Raw genomic sequence first — 25,608 nt, 5'->3', positions numbered from 1 at the left:
GCTGTAGTCTATGAACAGCATTCTGATGTAGGTCTCCTTACCATCTAAGTGATTCAGTGCCGAGTGTAGAGCAGTTGTGATTGCATCCTCCGTTGATCTGTTTGCACGATAGGCAAACTGGTGTTGGTCAAGAGAGGCGGGAACACTGGCTTTGATGTGAGCTAAGACCAGTCTCTCAACACTTCATTATGATGGGTGTGAGTGCGACAAGTCGATAGTCGTTCAGGCACGTCACAGCCGTTTGTTTTGGCACAGGAATAATGGTAGCGGTCTTGAAGCATGTAGGGACTACTGCCTGGGCCAATGACAGATTGAAGATGGCGGTGAAGACATCAGCCAGCTGATCAGCACATGCCTTGAGTACCCGTCCAGGGATGCTATCCGGTCCAGCAGCCTTTCGTGTGTTCACTCCGCGTAGAACACCCCTTACGTCGGAGGTCGACAGAGTGAGCACCTGGTCTTCCGGGGGTGGCAAGGCTTTGGTAGCCGGCTCCCTGTTGTCCCTGTCGAAGCGAGCGTAGAAGTTGTTAAGCTCCTCCGGAAGGGAGGCATCGCTAACCGGGGGGCTGGTGTTTTTGCCCTTGTAGTCAGTGATGGACTGGATGCCTTGCCACATGCGCCGGGGGTCCGAGTTGTTGTGGAAGTGATCCTCTATCCACAGTGTCTGTTTCCTTTTGGCAGTCCTGATACCCTTTTTTAGGTTGGTCCTAGCTGCACTGTAAGCCGCCGCGTCGCCAGATTTAAATGCTGCGTCGTGTGCTTTCAACAGTGAGCGGACCTCTCCGTTCATCCAGGGTTTCTGGTTGGGGTATGTCCTGATATTTTTATGGGTCGTGACACGGAGAGATTATGCATCAAGTAGCACTATATATGTTGTGCTAAATATGATTTTGAAATGTGAAAATTCATTAAGTATAATTTTTTAATGCATTTTATGGTAGATATTTTCAGTGAACCCAAGATTCGCTGTTTTAAAATGTTCAAGATTAAAACGGCTTTGTGCTAAGATTTGGAAATGCTACATTTTTAAGGCAATGAGTAGCATTTTAATATTGGAGTGTGGGTATTTGTCTCTGCAATGATCCAATGTTGAGCAGAGTGCAAAACTTATTTTAAGAGAATTAGGTTATTGGTTGTTTGAAAAAGCAGATTACTAAATCTTGTTTGAGAGCAAGCAGGAGAATGGGATTATATAAGGTGGCCAGTGAAAACTTGATCAGCCAAATGACTTGTTTCAGTGCTGTAGCACTCTATGATTTGATCTCCTGTTATTCCCTGGCTGCAAAGGAAGCACCAGGGAAGATTAGTGTCAGTACCACTCGCACATTACCCTCGCTTTGATTAGCACAAAATGAATCTCACCCAATTTTAAACCATTTAAGTAACCATTGCATTTGCAAAATGTAAACATTTATTTGGTGAAATTGAGCTAGATGGGATGAGAGGAAGGAGTATGCTCAGGTTGGCCCTTAACCAGGGATCTCCAGACCAGCGGTTCGCGAACTGGAATCCGCAGACCCCTCTGGGTCCGTAGAAACTTTTCACGGGGTCCGAGAACCAATGTGAAAGCTACTTTTTTGTTCACTGATAAAATTGTTCAGTGAGTTGCATTTTGTGATATCTTCTTCCTTTCTGCGATAAATATACATCTGTGTTGTCCTTTACTCCGTCGACTTCTTTGCCTTTTAGAAGCATGCAGCTCATCTCCCATCAACGACCATGCGGTTGATAAGTGATGTAATCTCCTGGCCTGGTGGAGGCTGGTTGTGGCATTTGGGTAGAGGTAGCCGGCCGGACAGACAGCGGAGGGAGGGGGTGGTGGGTCAGGCCACTGCTCCGCCTTTCTCTGGACCCGATGGAGCGGCAGAAGGCAGCTCGCGGTTGCTGCAGCCCTGCCCCTGACACGGAGAGAGTCCGCGACTCGAGCTGCGGGCGCCATGTGTCGGCGTCCCTGAAGAAACAAAAGGCGAGTTGGATCCCATTACATTCGGTACACTCCCCGGGTAGAGCTGGTACACGGCCACGTGCTCCACAGATACTCTTGAAAAACCAATGTACAATTAAAGCAAATCCACAATGAGTAAACTTCAGTTAAACCCAAATTGCAGGTGGAAAAGTATCCATGCTCAATGCATTTTCTTACAATGCACCTTTCATGACTGAAGTCATGACAAGTACCTCCATTATCAGAGTCTTCGAATAATGCAGCATAGGAAAAGGCCATTTGGCACATCGTGTCTGTACCTGCTCTTTGGTAGAGCTATCCAACTAGTCCCACTCCCTCGCTGTTTCCCCATAGCCCTGCAAATGTTTTCCATTGAAGTATTTATCCAATTCCCTATTGAAAGTTACTATTAATTCTGCTTCCACCACCCTTTCAGACAGTGTATTCCAGATCAGAGCAACTTGCTGTGTTTAGAAAAAAAAAGTTTCCTCGTGTTGCTTATGGTTCTTTTGCCAATCAGTACCCAGAATTGGTAAAAGAAACAATGAAAGTGTTGCAACTTTTCCAACAACATAACATTTGTGAAACATTTTCTGCTGTGGCAGCAATGAAGACCAAGTAGGAGAAGTGGAGAATGATTTGAGTGTCAATGTCAAACTTCACACCCATAATAGGCAGACTCTGCAGTGAGAAGCAGACGCACCAATGTCGCTGATATCTGTAAGTAAATACAGGAAACTTTGGTTTATCCGGAGGTTGTATGTCCGGAATACTCGATCTAATGGCAAAAATCAGGAGCCGTTTTCTGTAAGTTTTTTTAGATCTCGTTCGTTTTTTTTCCCAGTCAGCCACTGCAAGGTCTGTATCTATAGCAACAGCTTCAGCTAGAGACTTGCAGCTGCAGAAGACTCTTTAGAAGCTGTTGCTAAGCAACAGTGTTTGTTGTCAGATACGGAGATGAAAACCTCCGTATGCTTCAACATTAACTTTGTATGTCCGGCAGTTTTGATAAATCGGCAACACATCGGTGCCGGATATCACAAAGTTTCCGTTACCTGTTTACTTAAAATCATTGGCCCGGAACTTGCAATCCTGATGACTGGCAGCGTTGGCTGTCATTTCGCCTTTGAAACTGACCGCAACTTCAGGATTTAGCACGTACACAGCCTAATGCAGAAATCCTGAAGTGGCAGTCACTGCTCCGACACTGGCTGTGCTGTGGACCCCCAGAGAGCTGGCAATCGGTGAAATCACTGATCTGACGAAAACTTCCCCTTTTCCGAAGAAGAATTGCTGTTCGAAACCCCATAAAAAGTTAGGCCCATTCAAATGAGGTGTAACTGGGTTTTTAACGGCGGCCTGAGTAATTAACATAGAAGCATAGAAGATAGGAACAGGAGTAGGCCATTCGGCCCCTCGCACCTGCTCCCGCCTTTTATGAGATCATGACTGATCATCCAAATTCAGTACCCTGTCCCTGCCTTCTCCCCATATCCCTTGATCCCTTTAGCCTTAAGAAATATATCCAACTCCTTCTTGAATATATTTAATGAACTGGCCTCCACTGCCCTCTGTGGCAGAGAATTCCACAGGTTCACCACTCTGGGTGAAGAAATTCCTCCTCATCTCAGTCCTAAATGGCTTACCCCTTATCCTTAGACTATGACCCCTAGTTCTGGACTCCCCGGCCATCGGGAACATCCTTCCTGCATCTAGTCTGTCCAGGCCTGACAGAATTTTATAGGTTTCGATGAGCTCTCCTCTCAATCTTCTAAACTCCAGTGAGTACAAGCCCAATTGACACAATCTCTCCTCATACGTCATTCCTACCATCCCAGCTATCAGCCTGGTGAATCTTTGCTGCACTCCTTCCATGGCAAGAACATCCTGCCTCAGATAAGGTGACCAAAACTGCACACAATACTCAAGGTGTGGTCTCACCAAGGCCCTGTACAACTGCAGCAAGACATCCTTGTTCCTGTACTCGAACCCTCTTGCTACGAAGGCCAACATACCATTTGCCTTCTTAACCGCCTGCTGCACCTGCATGCTTACCTTCAGCGATTGGTGCACAAGGACACCCACGTCTCTTTGCACTTCCCCTTCTCCCAATCTATTGCCGTTCAAATAATCTGCCTTCCTGTTTTTGCCACCAAAGTGGATAACCTCACATTTATCCACATTATAGTGCATTTGCCATGTTTCTGCCCAATCACCCAACCTGTCCAAATCGTACTGGAGTTTCACGACATCCTCCTCACAGCTTACCCTCCCACCCAGCTTTGTGTCGTCTGCAAATTTGGAGATATTACATCCAATTCCCTCGTCCAGATCATTAATATATATTGTGAACAGCTGGGGTCCTAGGACCGATCCTTGCGGTACCCCACTAGTCATTGCCTGCCACTCGGAAAACGACCTGTTTATTCCAACTCTTTGCTTTCTGTCCGCCAACCAGTTCTCTATCCAAGTCAATACCTTGCCCCCAATCCCATGTGCCTTAATTTTGCACGCTAATCTCTTATGTGGGACCTTATTGAAAGCCTTCTGAAAGTCCAAATACACCACATCCACTGGTTCTCCCTTATCTATTTTACCAGTTACATCCTCAAAAAATTCCAGTAGATTAGTCAAGCATGATTTACCTTTTGTAAATCCATGTTGACTTTGTCCGATCCTGTCACTGCTTTCCAAGTGCTCTGCCATTACATCTTTTATAATAGACTCTAGCATTTTCCCCACTACCGATGTCAGGCTTACCGGTCTATAATTCCCCACTTTTTCTCTACCACCTTTTTTGAATAGTGGGGTAACAATAGCTACCCTCCAATCCATGGGTACCGTTCCAGAGTCTATCGAGTTCTGAAAGATGACCAGCAATGCATCTACTATTTCTAGGGCCACTTCCTTAAGTACCCTGGGATGTAGACCATCAGGCCCTGGGGATTTATCAGCCTTCAGTCCCATCAATTTTCCTAACACCATTTCCCTACAAATACTGATTTCTTTCAGTTCCTCCCTTTCATCAGACCCTATGTTCCCCGGCATCTCTGGGAGGTTATTTGTGTCCTCCTTTGTGAAGACAGAACCAAAGTATGTATTTAGTTGGTCTGCCATTTCCTTGTTTCCCATTATAAATTCCCCTGATTCTGACTGTAAGGGACCTACGCTTGACTTCACCAATCTTTTTCTCTTCACATATCTATAAAAGCTTTTACAGTCAGTTTTTATGTTCCCTGATAGCTTACTCTCATATTCTATTTTCCCTTTCTTAATTAATCCCTTTGTCCTCCTTTGTTGACTCCTAAACTGCTCCCAATCCTCAGGATTATTGCTTTTTCTAGCCAATTTATATGTCCTCTCCTTGGATCTTATGCTATCCCTAATTTCCCTTGTTAGCCACGGTTGAGTCACCTTTTTTGATTTATTTTTATGCCAAACTGGGATGAACAAATTCTGTAGCTCATCCATTTGGTCTTTGAATGTTTGCCACTGCCTATCCACCGTCAACCCTTTGAGTACCATTCACCAATCAATCCTACCCAACTCGCTCCTCAGACCGTCGTAGTTTCCTTTATTTAAATTGAGGACCCTAGTCTCTGAGTCAACTACTTCATTCTCCATCTTAATGAAGAATTCGATCATATTATGATCGCTCCGACCCAAGGGGCCTCGTACAACAAGATTGCTAATTAATCCTTTCTCGTTACATAATACCCAGTCTAAGATGGCCTGATCTCTGGTTGGTTCTTCGACATATTGGTCCAGGAAACCATCCTGTAAACACTCCAGGAATTCCTCCTCCACAGTATTGTTACTAATTTGGTTGGCCCAATCTATATGTAGATTAAAGTCACCCATGATGACTGCTGTGCCCTTATTGCACGCTTCTTTATTTTCCCTTTTAATGCCATCCCCAACCACCGCCTTACTGTTTGGAGGTCTATATACCACTCCCACTAATGTTTTTTTCCCCTTAGTATTTCTCAATTCTACCCATACAGATTCTACATCATAAGAGCTAATATCCTTCATTACAATTGTATTAATCCCTTCTTTAACCAGTAATGCTACCCCGCCTCCCTTTACTTTTTGCCTATCTTTCCTGAATATCGAATACCCCTAGATGTTGAGTTCCCAGTCTTGGCCATCCTTGAGCCATGTTTCCGTAATCCCAACCAAATCATATTCGTTTACCTCTATTTGCGCAGCCAATTCATCCACCTTATTACAAATGCTCCTCGCATTAAGACACAAAGCCTTCAGGCTTGTTTTTTTAACGCTCTTAGACCTATTAGAATTATTATTTACTGTGGCCACGTTTGATTTAAACCGTTGATTTCTCTGACTGCCACTTTTGTTTTTCTCCTTCCTATCTTCTCCGTTTATCCCTGTTTTCCTTTCCTCTGTCTCCCTGCTCAGGTTCCCAACCCCTGCCATTTTAGTTTAAACCCCCCCGAACAGTGCTAGCAAACCTCCCCGCAAGGATATTTGTCCCGCTCTGGTTCAGGTGCAACCCGTCCGACTTGTACAAGTCCCACCTTCCCCAGAAGCAGGCCCAGTGCTCCAGGAAACTAAAGCGCTCCCTCCTGCACCAACTCTTTAGCCACGCATTCATCTGCTCTATCCTCCTATTCCTATACTCACTAGCACGTGGCACCGGGCGTAATCCAGAGATTACAACCTTTGAGGTCCTACTCTTTAATCTGCTACCTAGCTCCCTAAATTCTTGCTGCAGGGCCTCATCCCTCTTCCTACCTATGTCGTTTGGTCCCAATGTGAACCACGACCTCTGCCTGTTCACCCTCCCCCTTCAGAATGCCCTGCAGCCGTTCAGTGACATCCTTGACCCTGGCACCAGGGAGGCAACAAACCATCCTGGAGTCACGTCTATGGCCACAGAAACACCTATCTGTTCCCCTTACGATAGAATCCCCTACCACTATTGCTCTCCCACTCTTTTTTCCTCCCTTCCTGAGCAGCAGAAGCACCCCTGGTGCCAGGAAGTTGGCTGCTGCTGCCTTCCTCTGGTAAGTCACCCCCCTCAACAGTATCCAAATTGGTATACCTGTTTGAAAGGGGGATGGCCACAGGGGTCCACTGCACTACCTGCCTGCCTCTACTGCTCTGCCTGATGGTCCCCCCTTATCTATTTTACCAGTTACATCCTCAAAAAATTCCAGTAGATTAGTCAAGCACGATTTACCCTTTGTAAATCCATGTTGACTTTGTCTGATCCCGTCACTGCTCTCCAAGTGCTCTGCTATTGCATCTTTTATAATGGACTCTAGCATTTTCCCCACTACCGATGTCAGGCTTACCGGTTTATAATTCCCCGCTTTTTCTCTACCGCCTTTTTTGAATAGTGGGGTAACATTAGCTACCCTCCAATCCATGGGTACTTTTCCAGGGTCTATCGAGTTCTGGAAGATGACCAGCAGTGCATCTATCTCCAGGGCCACTTCCTTAAGTACCCTAGGATGTAGATTATCAGGCCCTGGGGAGTTATCGGCTTTCAGTCCCGTCAACTTCCCCAACACCATTTCCCTACAAATACTGATTTCTTTCAGTTCCTCCCTCTCATTTGTCCCTATATTCCCCGACATCTCTGGGAGGTTATTTGTGTCCTCCTTCGTGAAGACAGACCCAAAATATGTATTTAATTGGTCTGCCATTTCTTTGTTCCCCATTATAAATTCCCCTGATTCTGACTGCAAGGGACCTACACTTGACTTCACCAATCTTTTTCTCTTCACAATATCTATAAAAGCTTTTACAGTCAGTTTTTATGCTCCCTGCAAGCTTACTTTCATAATCTATTTTCCCCCTCTTAATTAATCCCTTTGTTCTCCTTTGTTGAATCCTAAACTGCTCCCAATCCTCAGGTTTGCTGCTTTTTTTGGCCAATTTATATGTCCTCTTTTGATCTTATGCTATCCCTAATTTCCCTTGTTAGCCACGGTTGAGTCACCTTTTTTGATTTATTTTTATGCCAAACTGGGATAAACAAATTCTGCAGTTCATCCATGCGATCTTTGAATGTTTGCCATTGCCTATCCACCGTCAACCCTTTGAGTGACATTACCCAATCAATCCTAACCAACTCGCGTCTCATACCCTCATAGTTCCCTTTATTTAAATTCAGGACCTTAGTCTCTGAGTCAACTACTTCACTCTCCATCTTAATGAAGAATTCAATCATGTTATGATCGCTCCGACCCAAGGGGCCTCGCACAACAAGATTGCTAATTAATCCTTTCTCATTACATAATACCCAGTCTAAGATGGCCTGATCCCTAGTTGATTCCTCGACATATTGGTCCAGGAAACCATCCTGTATACACTCCAGGAATTCCTCCTCCACAGTATTGTTACTAATTTGGTTAGCCCAATCTATATGTAGATTAAAGTCACCCATGATGACTGCTGATAACCGTTCTGGCTGTGAAAAACTAATTTTATAATTGGAATGTCAAATTTCTCTAAGTTAAAAATGATTAGATTTTAAAATTAATTTTATGTTTAAAGCTTGTTTCTACCTTAACCCAATGTATATGTCCCAATCTTTATTTTGCCCTCTGTAAATTTTTTAAAAAGTGATTATTAGTGCTTTCGATTTCCTGGTTCCCCGGTCTGTAAGAATTCTGCAATGTGGTTGGCTGCTTCAACAGCTTGTTGACATCACAGCAGCTCGCACTATGGGATTCCCACTATACTACGTTGATTTCAACTGCATGTCGGAAAAGCTGAACTTCTCGCCAGAGAGAGTGCGAGATCTTTGTGGGAAGCTTATTTCGGGGCCAGTGACGAACGCTTTTGCTTCGTCGCTGACCTCAAATTACGGGCCATTATTAAAACACTTTACATGCAGCAGTTTTCTGACTATTTATATAGTATAATTTAGATGGGGGGTCCGTGATTACTAATCCATTTCTAAAGGTGTCCTTCAACCAAACAAAGTTTGAGAACCACTGTTCTAGAGAGCCAGTCACATTAATGGATCTTCACGGTCGTGTAAGTAAGATACAAAAAAAATTTAACCAAACAGGTTAAAAGCTTAATAAACCGTTTGAATTTTAAATACTGACCACTAGATGGTACAAGAGTCCTGCTGGGCTGAGATGCATGCAAAAAAAAGTTCTTAAAGATGTCAGCTGATATATTTAGCGATGAGGCTAAATTGGGAACTCTGGTTTGTGATCGTAATCCAGTGACTTCTGCAGAAAACCTGTAAATGTGAACATCAGTTGAGGACAGGACTGAGCTTGGCTGGCGCTGTTAGAGCCCAGCCGTGTCCAGGCTTGCATTTGAAACATAGAAACATAGAAGATAGGAGCAGGAGTAGGCCATTCGGCCCCTCGAGCCTGCTCCACCATTCAATGTGATCATGGCTGATCATCCAAATTCAGTACCCTGTCCCTGCTTTCTCCCCATATCCCTTGATCCCCTTAGCCTTAAGAAATATATCTAACTCCTTCTTGAATATATTTAATGAATTAGCCTTAACTGTCTTCTGTGGTAGAGCATTCCACAGGTTCACCACTCTGGGTGAAGAAATTCCTCCTCATCTCAGTCCTAAATGGCTTACTCCTTATCCTTAAACTGTGACCCGTGGTTCTGGACTCCCCCGCCATCGGGAACAGCCTTCCTGCATCTAGTCTGTCTAGTCCTGTTAGAATTTTATAAGTTTCAATGAGATCCCCTCTCATTCTTCTAAACTCTAGCGAATATAAGCCCAATCGACCCAATCTCTTTTCATATGTCATTCCTGCCATCCCAGGTATCAGTCTGCTGAATCTTCGCTGCACTCCCTCCATGGCAAGAACATCCTTCCTCAGATAAGGCGACCAAAACTGCACACAATACTCAGTGTGGTCTCACCAAGGCCCTGTACAACTGCAGCAAGACATCCTTGCTCCTGTACTCGAATCCTTTCGCTATGAATGCCAGCATACCATTTGCCTTCTTAACCGTCTGCTGCACCTGCATGCTTACCTTCAGCGACTGGTGCACAAGGACACCCAGATCTCGTTGCACTTCCCCTTTTCCCAATCTATTGCCATTCAGATAATAATCTGCCTTCCTGTTTTTGCCACCAAAGTGGATAACCTCGCATTTATCCACATTGGGCAGATGCATGGCAGATGCAGCATAATCGCCCAACCTGTCCAAATCATACTGGAGTTTCTCTGCATCCTCCTCACAGCACACACGCCCACCCAGCTTTGTGTCGTCTGCAAACTTGGAGATATTACTTCTAGTTCCTTTGTCTGGATCATTAATATATATATTGTGAATAACTGGGGTCCTAGCACCGATCCCTGCGGTAACCCACTAGTCACTGTCTTCCACTCGGAAAAAGACCCGTTTATTCCAACTCTTTGCTTCCTGTCTGCCAACCAGTTCTCTATCCAAGTCAGTACCTTACCCCCAATCCCATGTGCTTTAACTTTGCACGCTAGTCTCTTATGCGGGACCTTATTGAAAGCCTTCTGAAAGTCCAAATACACCACATCCACTGGTTCTTCCTTATCTATTCTACCAGTTACATCCTCAAAAAGTTCCAGTAGATTAGTCAAGCATGATTTACCTTTTGTAAATCCATGTTGACTTTGTCCGATCCTGTCACTGTTTACCAAGTGCTCTGCTATTACATCTTTTATAATGGACTCTAGCATTTTCCCCACTACCGATGTCAGGCTGACCGGTCTATAATTCCCTGTTTTTTCTCTACCGCCTTTTTTGAATGGTGGGGTTACATTAGCTACCCTCCAAGCCATGGGAACTGTTCCAGAGTCTATAGAGTTTTGGAAGAAGCACTTGCACTATTGGACCATACTTCAGAATAAACCAGTCCCTTCAAATAAAGGGAGAAGTGGACTATGTGTATGCTGCACATCTATTGAGTTCAGCTACAGAGTAAAACACTATATGGAGATCTCCATCTCTCCACTTCACCTGACGAAGGAGCAGCGCTCCGAAAGCTTGTGATTTCAAATAAAGCTGTTGGACTATAACCTGGTGTTGTGTGATTTCTTACATTTGTCCACCCCAGTCCAACACCGGCATCTCCACACCCTGCCCCATGACAGTAGATAAATGTATATGGAAGTTGATCATCTTTCAAACAATAAGGAAGGCCATATTCATCATCTAACAAGCCATAGCATTCAGTTTATGTCATGCCTCTGCACTGTACTTACCATTCCAGTAAACTATGTCATGTTATATCTTTTATATCTACAGGAAATGAAAAAAATGCAGAATGGTGCAATTTCATTTCCCCAGTAATGAGCTGCAAATGATTTCTTGATGAACTTAGAGTAATGACGTCCCAATTGTTAATTCTCCGGTTAGTGCCAACTCGCGTCAAGGCTAGAAGAGCAACGACCTCTTTAGCAAAACATTTGTGGAGATAGGGGAATAAACGGTCCTTGAACACATCTGGCATAGAAAAGCTGGTTGGGGCTACAAGTGCAATGTTTGGCAATCCAGTATTTCCAGGGCATGACACCACAGTGAACAAGCGAAGGATGCAAGGACTTACTGGAACTAGTGAATTCATTCATAAGTCATGAGATTTCCGTCAGTGCCCAGCACACAAAGAACCCAGTTACAGAGCTGCTCAGCAGGACTGTACCCTGTTCTTGGCATATTTTTGCTTTTAAGGCATTTCTGTGGTATCTGACTAGTCTCATTCAGCATCAGTCCCACTGTTCCAAGTAATATTTATCTTAAAGTTGCCCTTGTGCAATAGCAATATGTTTCAACATGTGTTTTTAACAGTCATAGTGATCCTTTGGCTATTATATTTTGCATCCTTCACTTGGCTTTTGTCACTGTCTTTCAGACGGAGTATTTGGCATGCCTTACACTCTTTAAATTTCTTATTTGTAAGCATGCTAATTGCCACATGTAGTTTCAATGATGTTGCACGTGCTTTACCTGCTGAATTTTTCTTTCTGTTTCTGGTGTTCAGTGCTGCCTCTGATGCCTGGGAAACTGGGAGAATGGAAGAGTCCTTACATGAAGTGGGGTGGGAGGAAGTGTAGTCCAGGTAGCAGTGGGAGTCCGTGGGCTTGTAGTGAATGTTTGTCAATAACCTATCCCCAGAGATGGAGATGGAGAAGTCGAGGCAGGGAAGGGAAGAGTTGGCGATGGACCATGTGAAGGTGAGGGAAGGGTGGAAATTGGTTCAGGGTGAGAGCAGGAAACGGCACCGATACAGTCATCAATGTACCGGAAAAAGAGGTGAGGGAGGGGACCTGAGTAGGAGTGGAACAAAGAATGTTCCACATATCCCATGAAAAAGCAGGCATAGCTAGGACCCATGCGGGTTCCCAAAGCCATACCTTTGATTTGGAGGAAATGAGTGGAGTCAAAGGAGAAGTTGTCCAATGTGAGAACAAGTTCAGCCAGGCGGAGGAGGGTGGTGGTGGATGGGGACTGGTTGGGTCTCTGTTCAAGGAAGAAGCGGAGCGCCCTCAGGCTATCCTGGTGGGGGATGGAGGTGTAGAGGGATTGTACGTCCATAGTGAAAAGGAGGCGGTTGGGGCCAGGAAACTGTTAAAGTGGCGGAGGGGATGGGAAGAGACTGGACAAGGGGAGAAAAAATAGAGTTGAGATAAGTTCCGTGGGGCAAGAACAGGCTGAAACGATGGGTCTACCAGGCAGTCCTGTTTGTGGATCTTGGGAAGGAGGTAGAAACGGGCTGTGCGGGGTTGGGGAACTATGAGGTTGGCGGCCATGGGGGCAAGAACTCCAGAGGAGATGAGGTCAGTGACAGTCTTGGAAATGGTGGCTTGATGTTCGGTAGTAGGGTCATGGTCCAGGCGGAGGTAGGAGGAGATGTTGGAGAGTTGGCATTCAGCTTCGCTAGGTAGAGGTCGGTTCGCCAAACAACAACAGCACCACCCTTGTCAGCAGGTTTAATGACAATGTTGGGGTTGGATCTGAGAGAATGGAGTGCTGCAAGTTCAGAGGGAGGTAGGTTGGAGTGAGTGAGGGATGCAGATAAATTGAGACGGCCGATGTCATGCCGGCAGTTTGCAATGAAAAGATCTAGAGAGGTTAAGAGGCCAGAGGGAGGGGTTAAGGTAGAACGAGAATTCTGAAAGCGGGAGAAAGGGTCAGCCGTGCAGGGGGAAGAAGTGGGCACGGAGACGAAGGCGCCGGAAAAAGCCTCAGCATCATGCCGAGCTCGAAATTCATTGAGGTGGGGGCGTAAGTGGATGAAGCTCAGGCCTTTGCTGAGGACTGATCGTTCGGGGTCAGAGAGGGGAAGGTCAGAAGGAATAGTGAAAACGCGGCAGGGGGTGAGATTGGGAGAAGGGATGGAGTCAGAGAAAAGTGAAGGAGAAGAAGGTTCCGGAGGGGCGTTGGTGTCCAAGAGTTGTTGAAGCTTGCGATCCTTGACACCTGAAAAGAAAAAGAAAAAAGTTTTTTGTAAAAGTGCCGGATGAGGCGAAGGATGAAATGGAACTGCGGACCAGGACAGCTTTGAGATAGTGAGTCGGTGCTGCTGAAGAGAGAGGTCGTGAGTGTTCATGTGGCGGCGAGAGCAGTGGTTCGAGGAACGCTGAATATCTTGGAGATATCTGTAGTCCTGGGTGGATCCAAAACACGAGGTGGAATTTCAGTTGGAATCCACGTGGAGTAAGTCGGAGCCGGAGACAGTTGCTGAGGAAAGATATGTGGCTGTGAAAGCGAGTTTTGGCAGATACCTGATCAAACACGAGAAGGGAGACAGAAAGCAATGAAGCTGAACAAGGTAAAAGAGGCAAACGGAAATCCTGTCGGAGAGAAGAGCAGAACTTCTTCAAGGTGGGCATTCCTGGAAGAGAGGTGGCAGTGAATTAAACACTAATACAAAAAGAAAATACTGCAGATGCTGGAAATCTGAAATAGAAACATAAAAAAGTGTTTGTTTCAGCTACAACTGTGCAATGTAAAAAACCTTTCCACATTTGGTAAATCTGCTAAAGAAATGCAGTAATAAGGGGTTAAAGCAGTCACATCATGTCCCTGTAGAGAGATTATTAAGATACTAATACAAACAGAAAATACTGCAGATGCTGGAAATCTGAAATAAAAACAGAAAATGCTGGAGATACTCAGCAGGTCAGGCAGCATCTGTGAAGAGAGAAACAGAGTTAACGTTTCAGGTTGATGACCTTTTGTCAGAACTGGGAAAAAGCAGAAAATGGAACAGATTTTTAAGCTTGGGCCAAATCATGATCTAACGCTCTAATGCAATTTTGCTGTAGGAAAGTTCATCCAAGTGAGGTGATAGCACCTGTACAAATGGCAAAATACTGCGGATGCTGTAAATCTGAAATATAAACAGAAAATGCTGGAAATACTCAGCAGGCCAGGCAGCATCTGTGGAGAGAGAAACAGGGTTAAGAGGTGACAGCACTGTCTATCCTTGCTCTTAAATCTAACTTTAACCACAGCTTGAAGCAGGTCGGGCTTCTCAAATGGTGGTCTACTTTGGGAAGCGGGGATGCGAAAGGCCAGCATGCGGAAGCAGGATGCCACCCTAAAGTCAATTTAGAGATTATAAACCAAATGCTCATTGGTGAGCTGTGGATTAAAGTTTAGGTTGTTGCACAATAAAGTTCCCAGTGAGTATTGTTTTAAATAATGAGTCCTGCACTGGGGATTACTGCAACAAAACATTTGTGGCATTCATGTCTTCAAGACATGCGAAAGCATTTCACAGCCAATGGATTACTTCGGTCGTGTAGTTGTGGGAATACCTTCACCACACGGACTGCAGCGGTTCAAGAAGGCTGCTCGCCGCCACCTTCTCGAGGGCATTTAGGGATGGGCAATAAATGCTGGCCTTGTCAGCGACGCCCACATCCCAGGAACAAATTTTTTAAAAGCTATTGTTATGTAGGCAAACATGGCAGCCACTTTGAGCCACTAACAGCAACTGAGACAAATGACCAATTAATCTATTTTTGGTGATGCTTGTTGACGGATAAATGTTGACCAGGAGGAACTCCCTTCTTTTTCTTTGAATAGAACCATGGGATCTTTTATGTCCATCTGAACAGGCAGACGGGGCTTGGCTTAATGCCTCACCTGAAAGACAACACCTCTGATAATGCAGCACTCCCTCAGTACTGCATTGAAGTGTCAGCCTAGATTATGTGCTTAAATCCTGTAGTGGATCTTGAAGTCGCAGCCTTCTGACTGAGGTGAGGATGCTACCACTGAGCTAATCTGGCACTTACAGATTGCAGTTCTGTACTACAGGTGGAGACAAAGTCAAAACAACCAGAACTCAATGTAACTGTTACGGAAATAATGAATCATTCATCTCGCCAGACTGTGTAAATAACTGTCCAAGCTGAGGCAGTACAACCAGGTATGTGACGATGACTCCGTAATACATTGAGCATACGATCTGTTCCTTTTGAGATTGTTCAATGTACACTAGAGTCTCGCTAATACCTCTTTCCTGATAAGACCAGTACTGTAATCCGGGCTTAGAAGTTAAATCCTTGTGGGTGAATTAGTGGAGCTGACCCATTTATACTTGAATTACAAATTTGTAGTGCCATTTCTAAATTAAATTGTGTACATATGTTTGCTGCACACATCAGATATTGCATATATCTATGTGCAAACGCAGACTTAAAAAAATGTAATTGTTTCATTATGGTGGCAACCCAAGTTAGCAGGAAAGCATCTAAATTGGCATCAGCATTGGACCTACCTGACTACAGACTGGATTTAAGAAATCTTGCCTTGTTGATCACTATTAGGTTTTATTAGACTGAGGATGTCAGATTTTATTAAGGCCTTGGGAGTAATCATATAGCAGATACAAAGGGGCATATTACACAAGAACCTGAGGTCAGTGACCAGCAGCAGTGAACCTTTGTGTTTCATAAATGTTTGCTTTCTTTTCTTTTTACAGTATTAGGACAGATTAAATATACATGGTATTTTTTTTTTAATTAACGAGTTGGAGGCTGGCAGGGAGAAGACTCCCAACATCAGCCACACAGCAGTAAGTGGTGGATTAGTGGGATATGAACCACAGGGTGATGGGCCTAATTACTCACAGGTGCGCAAGTGTGAGGGCCTGTGGGGTTTTTATCTTCGCTAATCACGTCCGGTTGCTGTCCCAGTAAACTACTTCTCCGCTGTGCATCGTATTTATATCATATTTAGATTTTATGGGTTTTTTTATGGCATGGGGAAATTATTGTGTTGAGTCTTCATGCTTTTAGTGCATTTAAGGCACAAGGCAGGCCTTTCTTTTCCATATGCTACTGTTTGCAGAAAAAACATTTTTTTAAAGTTATTAAAATATACTTTACGCACATTTATATTCTGGATAGGGATTTTAGTTTCCTGTTCAAACTGAAAGCCACCCATAAAGCAACACTGGATGAAAATTCGGAAAATGCTACTTTTGCTAACTGGCCTTGCATTCCAGGTTCCTTTTAGTTTCCTGTATGGTTTAATATTTTCTTTAGTGAAGTAATAAATGAATCGACTTGTGAAATGTAAAACTTCTGAAATGGTAACACAGTTTTGTGGTGGTAAACATTTTTAGACAAAAATAATCACATATTGTAGCTCTGTGGGATTTTAGACCCTGTTATCTTTGGTTCAGTGTTGAGCAGAACTATTTTTAAAACCTTAAAATCCAATTTTGCTTAAAAAGAACCCAAAAAGGTCTAAATTTGGCTATGAATAAATACTAAAAATTGAGGAAAAATGTGGAAACTGTAAACCCTATTTTTGAATCTCCCTTTAACTTAATGTGAGCTATTGCATGTTAGAGCTCCAAAAATACAAAGGTTCAATGCAGGTCCTTGCTCAAGAGTACCCACAGGGTGAGTTGCTGATCTCTGGCTGTACTGTGAATTGCAGAGGCACTCGCCAGAGTCCAGGCATTCCTCAAAGAAAGGGATAGAAAACCTTGGTCTGTTTTCGTGCGCTTCAAACTGGCCGCCAGCCGGCCACATTGACTGCGACTGGGGCATAGATCATCTACCTGCCTTCTAGGCTAAAGTGTGTGCGATTCAGGAGAAAAACACAAAATAGGTAAACATCTTTCTTTGTTACTGACTCTCACTTCCAGTACCCTGAGCAGTGGCAGAGCTTGGGGTGAGGGAGAGAGACATTATAGATTGGACTTTAGTATCTCCCCAGCTGAGCACAGAAAGGTACTGGCAGAAGTTGTGGAAAAAAACAGCAGGCTTATGGCACATGGTTTGTGTTTGTGCTCCACGTCGCCCCTTCTGCGGGTTCAAGTGTAGGAGCAATTGTCGAAACCGAAGCAGCATATTGGGCAATGGGTAATTCACATTTCTCTTGGCATGCAACGCATAATATTTAAAGAAAATTTACTCAGACAATGCTGTGTGATGATACAGAACATCTGTGCGCCAATGGAGGCTTGATTCAAGGGCATTGCAGTTAGTTAATATTTAATTGACTTACAGGGGCAATTTTACGCCGCATGTTGCTACTATAGACAAAAGGTCAGTATTGACCCAGGGGAAGAGAGAAGAGCCAGAAAGTGGAGATTCAAGGGAGGTGTGGCAAATTGGATTTTGCCTGCGCTGATGCCTATATTTCTGTATTGCAAGATTAATCTTTTTGTTTTGTAACAATCTGAAAGATCATTTAAGTCTCTCCAATAGCAGTTTGGAGTGTTAATTAGTATACAGAGATAAAGGGGTGGGTGGAGGCTGGTGTGGAGCATGAACCAGTTGGGCTGAATGGCCTGTTTCTGTGCTGTACATTCTATGTAAGTGGTAATTTACAATCTCAAACATTTTGTGCAATTGTGAGAAGATCTCTCCTTGTGACAACTGATGGTCCATGGTGTCATTCCATTCCATTTACACAATGAGGGGGCTTAGCTAAGCAGATGCTAGGGAGCCTCCTGCTCACACATGAAAGTGTAGGCTCTCACCTCAAGGTGAATAACTTTGACTGGCAACTCAGTGACTCCATTTTATGATTTATGGTGGAGCAGCTTCTCTTTCCTGTAATGCAGGAAATGGGGCAGCCACTTTGCGCACAGTAAGGTCCCACAAACAACAATGCAATAATGACCAGGTGATCAGTGTCCGCTGTGGTTCAGTGGGTAGCACACTGTGTCTCATTTTATGTCTTTCTGTCTCTGCAAGAAGATGATTTTTAAAAGTGTGAACCAGTTTAGCTTTGAAAGACTAAGCTAGAGAAAGTGAGTCCCTGCTCGAGAGTTTTAAAGTTGCACCTTTATTGATTTTCATTACTGAGGAGCGGAGAAACATTATTCTCACATGGTCAGTTCCAGAATGTCTCAAAAAGGAATTTAAAAAGTGATTTTTTCCCCCCCCAATTAAACCTGTTGATGCTGTTATTTAAATTATCTCTAGATTTTAAAATCTCCTCTGAAGATGCCCTCTGCAGGAGCAATGCAGGTTAATCAGTTAAGTAACAGGATCAATGCAAGTCATTCTTTCTTTATTGGCCCAGAAATTCGGGTCGGGGCTTCCCGCGGGTGCAAGCCCCCGACCTGCACTTACCTTGCGCGCCAGCAGTTGAGCTGTAGGGCCCCGTGGAATTCCGCTCCGGGGCCTGGCCCAGCTGCCGGCGCGCTGTGCTTGCGTGTCCCAGGGGCGTAGTTAGTGCGATGCGTCCCCTGGGATCACGTGAGCCATGGGCAGCAAATCGGAGGAGGGAAAAGCCCATTCATAAGATTGACAGGAAGACTTGTGAATACTTATGAATACTACGGGCCCCAAAATAGCAGTAAACCTTCAAATAATTTTTTTTTTTTAAATCACACTTTTTAAATAAACTATAAATTACATTAAATAACTATTTTAAACAATGATTTAAATTTTTGAAAAAAATAATTTTATAAAAAAACGGGGCTAAAAATAAACTTACCTTGCTTTAAACTATTTAAAAATAATAAACCTGTGGAAAAAACGTTTTAATTTTAATTAATTGACCACTTACCTTGTAAAAAGCAGGCCTTACGCCTGCTTTTTAAATGTGTAAATCCTGCAGGCTTAACCTCGCGTGAAAACCTGCAAAAAAAAACTAAGTTCAAAGCGCAGGTGCAGCCTCCCCTGCGTGTGCGTTCGACCTCTGAACCCCTTCGTTCAGAGGATCGGAAGTGCCGGTTTCCCGCGCATGCGCAGTGCGTGCAGGAAACCAGCATTTCCATTCGGCCTACGGATGAGTACCCCGTGCGTACTCACCCGTGGAGAGCCGAATTTCTGGGCCAATGTTTAATAGCAGGACGCACTGTTAGAGGAGCCAATATTCTATTGCTTTACGCTATGGACAGAAAGAAGCCTATCAAAGGAACACATTTACCACATAGAGTGCAACTCCCAAATAATGCACATACTAGTTTAAGCTTTTACAATGTATTATAGAAAGAAAGACTTGCATTTATATAACGCCTTTCACAACCTCAGGACGTCCCAAAGCGCTTTACAGCCAATTAAGTACTTTTTGCAGTGTAGTCACTGTTGTAATGCAGGAAATGCAGCAGCCAATTTGCGCACAGCAAGATCCCACAAACAACAGTGCGATAATGACCAGCTGATCAGTGTCAGTTGTGGCTCAGCGGGTAGCACACTCACCTGAGTTAGAAGGTTGTGGGTTCAAGTCCCACTCCAGGGACTTGAGCACATAAAATCTTGACTGACTCTCCAGTACAGTGCTGAGGAAGTGCTGCACTGTCGGAGGTGCCGTCTTTCGGATGAGACATTAAACTGAGGTGTTACATTAACTGCTCTCTCAGGTGGACAAAGAAGAGCAGGGGAGTTATCCCCGGTGTCCTGGCCAATATATATCCCTCAATCAACATAACAAAAAACATTATCTGCTCATTACAACATTGCTGTTTGTGAGAGCTTGCTGTGTGCAAATTGGCTGCCGTGTTTCCTACATTACAATAGTGACTACGCTCCAAAAGTACTTCATTGGCTGTAAAGTGCTTTGAGACGTCTGGTGGTCGTGAAAGGTGCGATATAAATGCAAATCTTTCTTTCTATCTGATCTGTTTTGGTGATGTTGATTGAGTGCAGCACTCCCTCAGCACTGCACTGGAGTGTCAGCCTAGATTATGTGCTCAAGTCTCTGGAGTGAGATTTGAACCCACAGCCTTCTGACTCAGGCGAGACTGCTACCACTGAGCCACAGCTGACAATAACATGGTACTGTACATGTAAACTAGATGAATATTATAGCATTTGCCATCCAATGCAAGAACCATTTTGAATAAGTCATCTTTTATCTATAAAAGTTTTTTTTTCCAGTCTTGAAATTATGTAGTATGAATATTAGCTTAAGGGCACTTAGTGTGTTTGTATGAAATTCCTTTCTGCAATATTTTAACTGAGGTGTTAATCTGTTTAAAATTTCGAGGCTTCTGTTTGCTTAACAGAATCATCTCATTATTACAATTAACATCTAGTTGTTTCTGTGGCAGCCAGTTACACAGCAGCCGGTCAACTACTATCGTACAAGTCTTAAAAATAGCCGATGATGTGCTGGCAATTGGTACAAAATATCATGTGTCCCACTAAATAGACTGCCAGTTGTTAAGCCGTGTGCTTACTTGTCCACCAAGTACCCAAATGTCCTTTGGAGCTGACAGGATACATATTTAATCCCTGTTAATCAAATTTATACCTGTAAAAATTATTTTCTTTGTGTTCAATGGGGGAATCCATAATCAATTACCAGTGTTACATAACATTTGCACAACTCCCTGAAATTCTGCAATGCACAATCATTGAAATTGAGAACATTAAGTACAATTAGGTTCCTGACTTACATAAACACACTATCAATTGGATATACAGGAAACTCTCTCTTAACCGGCAAAATTCAGGAGTAGGTTCAGGTAAGTTTTACTATATATTAGTGGCCGTGTAACCGGGGTTCCTGGATCTGTGGCCGTGTAACCGGGGTTCCTGCACTTGTGGCCGTGCAACAGGGACTCCTGGATCTGTGGCTGTGTAACCGGGACTCCTGCACAAGTGCCGTGTAACCGGGGCTCCTGCACCTGTGGCCGTGTACGGGGCTCTCATATCTTGGTAAGTATACCTCTCTGTAATCCGGACTTTTTGATCAACCGGCACCACGCCGGTCCCGTCGGTGCCGGATAAAAAAGTTTCCTGTACTGAACAGTTAAAATACTGAGGAAATATCTATTCTTGCATTCCACAAATGTACTGTGTATATTCAAAGGAAAAAGATGCATATTTTGAGGTGAGTACTTGCCACTCACTTTTTCACAAAGACAGAGCAATATCTGATGCATATTTTGTTACCCTGCAAGATAGAGATTTGCACCAATGGTGCATGGTTTAAAAAAAAAAATTAAAAGGCTAGCTGGTGAGGCAAAGAAAAAAAAGTTAGTCACGGTTAATGGAAAATGCGTGCTTACCGATGTCTGTCTGGTCAGGATGTCATAGAGGTCGGCTGTGATGCTCCACAACAGTTGAAAGGACTGCTGATGTGGCCATGTGGTGAAGTACTGGTGAATGCCTGTGCAGCCAATACCCCCAACCCCTGGCATAATTCAGTGCCTCCTGGAATAGAGGGGGGAAATGTTTTCTTAAAAATCACTGTTTGTACATGTCCTCACTGCAATAACCCATGAGGGTTTAATGTTTGACAAAGTTCTATTCTGAATAACTACTGAAGGGGATTTGAACACTGGAAATTGCCATATACTAACAGTAGCACTTAAACAGCAGGGCTGTACTGTTCACATCTACTAAAATCGGTGCAGAATTGGAGAAATCTCCAGAGCGTTTAATACAAAAAAAACAAATGTTGTACTTCAGTATCCACTTATAATACTCTCTGCACATGTGTAGTGCACAGGTTTGTGACTTTCGAGATTACATTTGTCTATAACTATTTGGTGAGGCCTCTTACAGTTTGGTTTCTCCCCATCTCTTCTGTGTTTTACATTATTGACCTGGGAGGTGGACTTAACATCCCTCTTCCCCGCCGTACCATCTAGAAAGACCATAATTATTGGTAAGTTAATTGTGTTGGTAAATATCAGTCCTTTAAAAGAAAGTGAGAGAGATTATGATGTAATAAGAACCAATAAGTAGTAACAGCGATTTACTTGTACTTCTTGCAATTTAGTAGACTGTATTCGTTGCTCAAGATGTGGTCTCCTCTACATTGGGGAGACCAAACGCAGATTGGGTGACCGCTTTGTGGAACACCTCTGTTCAGGCCATAAGTGTGACCCCCGAGCTTCCGGTCACCTGTCACTTTAATGCTCCACTAATACAATAGAATCATAGAATGGTTACAGCACAGTAGGAGGCCATTCGGCCAGTCAAGCCCGTGCCAGCTCTCTTGCAAGAGCACTTAAGCTCGTCCCACTCCCCCCGCCCTTTCCCCATAGCCCTGCAATTTTTTTTCCTTCAGGTACTTATCCAATTTCCTTTTGAAAGCCATGATTGAATCTGCCTCCTCCACCCTTTCAGGCAGTGCATTCCAGATCATAACCACTCGCTGCGTAAAACAAAATTTCCTCATGTTGCCTTTGGATCTTCTCCAATCACCTTAAATCTATGTCCTCTGGTTCTCGACCCTTCTGCCAATGGAAACAGTTTCTCTCTATCTACTCTGTCTAGACCCCCTCATAATTTTGAACACCTCTATCAAATCTCCTCTCAATCTTCTCTGCTCTAAGGAGAACAACTCCAGTCTATCCAAGTAACTGAAGTCCCTCATCCCTGGAACCATTCTTGTAAATTTTTTCTGCACCCTCTCTAAAGCCTTCAGATCCTTCCTAATGTGCAGTGCCCCGAATTGGACACAATACTCCAGTTGTGGCCGAACCAGTGTTTTATAAAAGTTCATCATAATTTCCTTACTTTTATACTCTATGCCTCTATTTATAAAACCCAGGATCCCAGCTTTTTTAACCGGTTTCTTAACCTGCCCTGCCACCATCAACAATTTGTGCACATATACCCCCAGGTCTCTCTGTTCCTGCACCCACTTTAGAATTGTACCCTTTAGTTTATATTGCTTCTCGTTTTTCCTACCAAAATGTATCACTTCGCACTTTACTGCGTTAAATTTAATCTGCCACGTGTCCGCCCATTCCACCAGCCTGTCTATGTCCTCTTGAAGTCTATCACTCTCCTCCTCACTGTTCACTATACTTCCAAGTTTTGTGTCATCTGCAAATTTTGCAATTGTGCTCTGTACTCCCAAGTCCAAGTCACTAATATATATCAAGAGAAAAGCAGTGGTCCTAGTTCCCTTGGGAACACCACTGTGTACCTTCCTCCAGTCTGAAAAACAACTGTTCACCACGCCTCTGTTTCCTGTCACTTAGCCAATTTAGTATTCATGCTGCCACGGTCCCTTTTATTCCATGGGCTTCAACTTTGCTGGCAAGCCTATTTTGTGGCACTTTATCAAACGCCTTTTGGAAGTCCATGTACACTACATCAACCGCATTTCCCTCATCAACCCTCTCTGTTACTTCATCAAAAAATTCAATCAAGTTAGTTAAACACAATTTGCCTTTAACAAATCTGTGCTGGCTTTCCTTAATTAATCCACACTTGTCCAAGTGACTGTTAATTTTGTCCTGGATTATCATTTCTAAAAACTTCCCCACCACTGAGGTTAAGCTGACTGGCCTGTAGTTGCTGGGTTTATCCTTACACCCTTTTTTGAACAAGGGTGTAACATTTGCAATTCCCTAGTCCTCTGGCACCACCCCTGTATCCAAGAAGGATTGGAAGATTAGCCAGTATCTCCGTGATTTCCACCTTTACTTCCCTCAGCATCCTAGGATGCATCCTATCTGGTCCTGGTGGCTTATCAACTTTAAGTACAGCCAGCCTTTCTATCAATTTTTAGCCTATCCAGTATCTCAACTACCTCCTATTTCACTATGACTTTGGCAGCATCTTCTCCCTTGGTAAAGACAGATGCAAAGTGTCATAAATCTCATCATCGAGAAACTACCTGTGAAGTGACACTGGACGGCCAGCTGGTGGCGCCGTCCAAGGAGTATAAATATTCGGGCGTTGGCCCAGCTTGCCAGGGACATTTTGTAAAGACAAGGAGCTCGTGGATACAACTAGACCTCCATGTTCTGAAACAAGTTGATTAAAGCCTTGCTTTATACTCAAACCAAGTGCGTAGTGAGTTTTATTACGTCACAAAGTACTCATTTAGTAGCTCAGCCATGCCCTCTGCCTCCATGCGTAGGTCTCCTTTTTGGTCCCTAATCGGCCCCACCCCTCCTTATTACCCATTTACTATTTATATGCCTATAGAAGACTTTTGGATTCCATTTTATGTTAGCTGCCAGTCTATTCTCATATTCTCTCTTTGCCCCTCTTATTTCTCTTTTCACTTCCCTCTGAACTTTCTATAGTCAGTCTTCACTCTGACCCCTCTGTCCTCAGCCTCTTAAACTGTTCCAACGAAGCTCAACGTAAGCTCGAGGAACAGCAACTCATCTTTCGATTGGCACTTTACAGCCTTCTGGACTCAACATAGAGTTCAACCATTTCAGACCATAATCCCTGTCATTTATTTTTTTCATGCGGCAGCTGTTGATGATTCTGCCATTCCCATTTACACCTCTTCTAGACTCATCTTTTGTTTCTTTACTTGTCCCATTTCCATCTCCTTTTGCTTTATACAGTCATCCCTTTTTGTCTCTTAATCTCTCCTGCCTTCCATCCTATCACAGACCTTCCCTTTTGTTCTTTCCTCCCCTTCCCCCCTTTCCCTGTCCCTGCACTTGCTTAAAATCTGTTGCACCTCTAAATTTTTCCAGTTCTAACAAAAGGTCATCGACCTGAAACCTTGGGCCATATTTTCCAATGCCTACGGGTGTGTACGGGCTGTGTACACACCCGTAGGGAGATCGGAAATGCCGGTTTCAGGCATGCAAAGCGCATGCGCTGAAAACCGGCATTTCATCTGTCAAGAATGCTCCGAACAGATCGGACGCCTGCCCTAGAGAAGGGCCTCTGCGGGGGTGGGAGAGTTCCGCTTTCTGGAGAACCTCCGCCTGCAGAAAACCCTTAGAAATCTTACGCCTGGTAAAAGCAGCTTTTACCAGCTTTTGTGTTGAAAAAAGTTTTAAAAATTTTTTTCACTCATTTATAATTTTAAAAACTTTGTAAAAAGGTAAGTTTATTTTTAGCCCCGTAAAAAACTTTAATTTTTTTAAATTAAATTTTTGTCTAAAATATTTAATTTACTGCAATTTTAACTCATTTTAAAAACGTGATGGTTTAAAAAAAAATGTATTTAATGTGTTACTGTGTTTTTGGGGTGATCTCCATTCATATATTTGACAGGCCTATCTGTCAAGTGTACTTTTGAATTGTAGTCACGGTTGTAATGAAGGAAACGCAGCAGCCAATTTGCCCACAGCAAGGTCCCACTAACATCAATGAAATAAATGAGCAGTTTGCATCTTTTTAGTGTGTTGTGTGAGGGATAAATATTGGCCAGGACACGAGGAGAATTCCTCTGTCAGAGTGCTGTATTGGCAGAGGTGGCATGCTGTGAATGAGATGTGAAACATCAGCCCTTCTGCTATTCAGGTGGATGTCAAAGATCCCATGTCACTGTTTAAACATGAGCAGAACACTTCCTCCTCC

The 25,608-nt window shown here is 43.7% G+C and overlaps 1 protein-coding gene across 1 annotated transcript in view; it reads left to right on the top strand.

The window, feature by feature from the left end:
- The first annotated feature begins 15,215 nt into the window (after positions 1–15,215).
- The window catches only part of slc38a3a (solute carrier family 38 member 3a), a 224,898-nt gene continuing 214,505 nt past the window's right edge, over positions 15,216–25,608 (top strand). Inside the window, exon 1 of the mRNA XM_086001973.1 lies at positions 15,216–15,323. The gene's annotated coding sequence lies outside the window, so the exon portion shown is untranslated. The remainder of the gene's footprint in view (positions 15,324–25,608) is intronic.

Source organism: Somniosus microcephalus, chromosome 11 (assembly GCF_052327205.1).
Source record: "Somniosus microcephalus isolate GS21.2 chromosome 11, FLI_Smic_1.0, whole genome shotgun sequence".
Lineage (NCBI taxonomy): Eukaryota > Metazoa > Chordata > Chondrichthyes > Squaliformes > Somniosidae > Somniosus > Somniosus microcephalus.
The sequence above is the reverse complement of the archived record's forward strand: the minus strand, read 5'-3'. Positions and strand labels throughout refer to the sequence as shown.